The sequence below is a fragment of the Scylla paramamosain genome, chromosome 41, assembly GCF_035594125.1.
Source record: "Scylla paramamosain isolate STU-SP2022 chromosome 41, ASM3559412v1, whole genome shotgun sequence".
NCBI lineage: Eukaryota > Metazoa > Arthropoda > Malacostraca > Decapoda > Portunidae > Scylla > Scylla paramamosain.
This window is the reverse complement of record NC_087191.1, coordinates 6,617,412-6,621,966: the sequence shown is the minus strand read 5'-3', so window position 1 is coordinate 6,621,966 and position 4,555 is coordinate 6,617,412. Positions and strand designations below refer to the sequence as shown.

The 4,555-nt window shown below is 36.0% G+C and overlaps 1 protein-coding gene across 4 annotated transcripts in view; it reads right to left on the bottom strand.

Moving 5' to 3' along the window:
- Positions 1-687, bottom strand: part of LOC135092872 (uncharacterized) — a 66,915-nt gene extending 66,228 nt beyond the window's left edge. For all 4 annotated transcript variants that reach the window (XR_010263102.1, XR_010263103.1, XM_063991622.1 and 1 more), the window contains exon 1: positions 324-687. The gene's annotated coding sequence lies outside the window, so the exon portion shown is untranslated. The remainder of the gene's footprint in view (positions 1-323) is intronic.
- Positions 688-4,555: the final 3,868 nt, after the last annotated feature.

Genomic DNA, 4,555 nt, shown 5'->3' with positions numbered 1-4,555 from the left:
CATCAAAGACATTCACAAAACATAAATTAACTTACGCGGTACCTCCCGTCACTGGAGACCCACTATACATCCTAAACCTTTCCAGCTTGGAAGGACACCACAGGAACCTGGCGCACCCCGCACAACCCCTGGTAATTCACAATGTGTCCGGTCGCCGGCATTGCACCACCTACTCCCTGCACCGTAGCCACGTCACCACATAAATCCTGCACAGCTATGCACCGTATGGAGGCAATCCACACATTTTCCCAGAACCATACCCACATCTAACAACACACATAATAATCACAGTCAAATAGAGAAATTTATAGTGCTTAACATACCTTCAAAGGCCAACACAGGACCCAGGTGCACCCCACACAACCAACACCACCCTGGTGTCGACACAGCCCTGGCCACGTCACCACTGGCCACCCAGAACGCGCTTGATAACACCTCACTTCCCTATATATTAATTCTCACCCAAGTAATATACAAAAGGCACATAAAAATAGATATTCATAATATGACCTACAAATATATATACAAAAATGGATAAAACAAGAAAAACATGGCAATACACAGGACCGTCCCGAAACCCGGGCGAATACGAACAACCACAACTCCCGTCAGGTACTCAAGACATCGTGATTCATGATACAAGGATAAACGTGTACCAGAAAAGGTGAAGACGAAAATAGAACAGGATAAAACGTCTCTCCACCCACCTATCTCCCCACCCACCTTCTAGACTCCATTCCCAGAGAGAGAGAGAGAGAGAGAGAGAGAGAGAGAGAGAGAGATGTGCCGAGAGAGTGTTTGTGTAGTAGGAGTGAAAGACCTTCCTTTTTTTTCCTGATATTCATGTTCACTTTCTGACAACAGACAATAGAAACAAGAATAGCAACACACACACACACACACACACACACACACACACACACACACACACACAATACCAGCATGTACGTAAGAGGCAGTCGACTCAACTCACCGTCTCATCTCCCGCAGAGCTTCTCCTCCTCCTCCTCCTCCTCCTTCTCCTTCTCCTCCTCCTCCTCTCCTATCCTCCTCCACTTCCACCCTCTGCAGTCTCTTATTCCTCATCATCTTTATCTCTATTTTTTTTTCTCTCTCTCTCTCTCTCTCCCTCGGCTTACCTGTGAAGGGAGAAGATAAAAAGGTGTATTGGCCTGCTGATAGGGTGCTCCTGCGTCCTCTCCCTCCTGCCGTGGCGCCACCATCAGTCACTCGAGGAAACCAAGGATCTGCAGACTTATACAGGACACACTGAGGATCAGCTCAAAGTGATCCACTACAAACTTGTACGACGGAAACTGAAGAAGCTTCTAAGACAACACTGTCCCCTGAAACGACACGTCCTGCTTGTAATGTTTGACTGGCTGACCGAGATGCAGCTCTCCCCGGACAATGGTGGCGACGGCCGCGTCCCGGTGCCTCTCCTGTCGCGGGAGGCGGTGCCACTGGCGCTGCAGGAGGACGCTCGCGTCGAACAGGGAGGCCAGCTGAGCGTCCCCCCGTGGAGGACCCGGCGGCCCCTGTAAAGGACACTGCAGCCCAGGAGGCAGGTGGCGAGGAGGCCCACAGCTTGGTGCGGCGCAGCATTGTGGTGCCTCCTCGGTTCAGACACAGGCTGGCTGGCGCCGGGGAGTGCCACCTTCGGTATTTAGCGCGCCACTACTGCGTCTTGGTGTGCCACACTTGGGACCCGCCGCGGGCCAAGCTTCACATTAGAGGCCCCAAGAAACGCGTGCTGGAGTGCCACGCCCACGTGCAGGACTTGCTGGCGGGCTACAGTGCACGTGAGGCGGGACCCAAATGAGAAGCCTTCACTTTGCTTTCCCTCAACACAAAGGACACGCTTTGTCCTAAGAAACCTTAGAGTGACTGTAGTAGTAGCAGCAGTAGTATTAGTAGTGGTAGTAGCAGTAGCAGTAGTAGTAGCAGTAGTAGTAGCAGTAACAGTAACAGTACCGGTAGCAGTAGTTGTTGGTGTTATTGTTGTTGTTGTCGTCGTCGTGGCATTAAGACGAGACCACCTCCATACTCTCTCTCTCTCTCTCTCTCTCTCTCTCTGATTGCCGTGTCCATTCAAGTCAATTACATAGTCAGTTCACTCTAATCAGCAGCTTAGGATATTGAAAGTGATGGTTTTTAGTTGGTTTACTTTATTAATAAGAAAAAAAGGTAGCATGTTTGTCTTCCACTACAGTACAATCATATAAAAAATTGCTAATGGTATAGATTGTATAAATGTTAGTTTTTTTTTATTTTTTTTATTAGCAGCACAAGTATATACACAAGGCAACTTGTTTATAAGTGGCTAAAGTTGCTTTTTTTTTCACATTTCTTTTGTCACCATTATTTTTGTGGGCTGCACTCACACACTTGATCCTCAATGTGTTCAATTTGTAGATTTCATAGGTTACTATTTGTAACCTATGAAATCTATGAAGTATTTTTTTTTTATTTTCCATCATTTTTTTTCATTTTTTTCCTGATTTTCTGATTTCATTTCAATTTAGTTTTTGAGTGGAGTATCTCTCAGTTGTCTCTTCGTTAAGAGATGCAGTTTTGCATCTTTTTTTTTTTTTTTTAAGATTTTTAACTTTTTTGTCATTTTCTGGATTTTACGCACAATGTTAAGCAGGAGAAACTTAAAGGTTAGGCTTCTTCATTCATGGATAATTTCTTTTTTTTTTACTTTTCTTTTTCATGAATTTCTGTTATAATCATGATTATTGTCATGATTATAACACTGAATTCTTTTTTTTTTTTTTTTGTAATTTTTAACTTTTCATTTTTATCTATCTATTTTTTTTGTGTGTCATTCATTTATGGATTTCATTCACGTTCTTGTTCCTCAATGAAGAGACAATACTTATGATTCTTCATCAATTGATATATATATATATATATATATATATATATATATATATATATATATATATATATATATATATATATATATATATATATATATTTTTTTTTTTCTTTTCTTTTCTTATTTTTTAACTTTTTTTTTTAAATTATTTTCTGGTTTTGTTCCACAATCGTGTTCCTCAGTGGAGAGTGAATGGTTATGCTTCTCCATTAAAGATACAGTTCTCTCTTTTCTTTATTATTATTTTGTGGTCACCATTCACAATGGTGTTCCTTAGTGGACCAAGTCAATTCATAATCATCTTAAGTTGCGAGTATAAAGATTTTTTTGTGTGCTTTTATGTTATTATTATTTTTTTTTATTTCCTTATTTCCACTCCTCAGTGAATAGCCTTTGGCTTATTAGTTTCCTCGTTAAGACATTTTTTTTTTATTTTCTATTTTTTTTTCCTTTTTGTCATTATTATTTTTTTTTCTTTTCACTCACAGTCTTGTTCCTCAGTGGAGAGTCAATACTTATGCTTCTCCATTAAGGGATAAATCTTTTTTTTTTTTTTTCAATATTTCCTGTTTTCCCTTCACAACCTTGTTCCTCAATGGAATAACACAATTCATATACTTTTTAGGTTATTACTACAAGCATTTTTATGTATTTTTTTATTTCATGTTTTTTCATTATTAACTGAGATTTTTTTTATTTATTATTTTACTTTTCTGCTTTTTCTGCTTTTTTTCTGCTTTTACTTTTTTTTCTTCATTAATTTTTTTTGTCATTATTTTCTAGCTTTTATACTTTTCTTGTCACTATTTTCTGCCTCTATTATTTTTCATTATTTTTTTTGTCATTTTCATTATTTTAATCTTTGAAGTTGTTTTATGTTTTGACACTATTTTGCTTATCCTTTCTCTTTTTTGGTATTTTTTTCTTTTATCACTATTTTCTGGCTCTTTTTACTTTTTTCATTTTTATAATTATTTTCTGCATTTTTTTAACTTTTTTGTGATTTTTATTATTTTAATCTTTTTGTAATTGTTTAATATCTTTGTTACTGTTCTGTTTATCTTTTCATTTTTTATTATTTTATAATTTTTTTTTTACATTTCTCATTTTTTTTGTGATTCTCTACTTTTTGTCACTATTTTTCTTCCTTTTTTTTTTATTTTTGGTTATCATTTTATTTTATTTTTTTACTTTTCTGTTCTTATTTTCTGCTTTTTTACTTCATGGTCATTTTCTTCTCGGCTTTTACTTTTTGTAATTATTTTGATTTTTTTTTTACTTTTTTTCAAATTTTTTTTCTGGGTTTTTAACTTTTCACCGTTTTTTTTTATTTTCTTATTATTTTCAGTATTTTTTTCGTTACGTTGTGTTTTTTTTACCTTTTTGTCATCACTTATTATCCGTTATAATTGTTTTCTAGGTTTTGACTTTATTTTGTTATTTATATTTCGTTATTTTTATTTTATTTTAAAATTTTTTTGCCATTTTCATTTTTGTTATTATTTTGTGCTTTTTTGTTTTTTTTCTCATTTTTTTGTCATTTCCTGGCTTCTTTTTTTTATTTTTTCTTTATGCTTCTTCATTCAATAAGATTTTTTTATTTATTACTATTTTCTTTGAATATTTTTTCTGACTTTTGTATCATTTTTTGGTTTTATTTCTTTTTTGTCA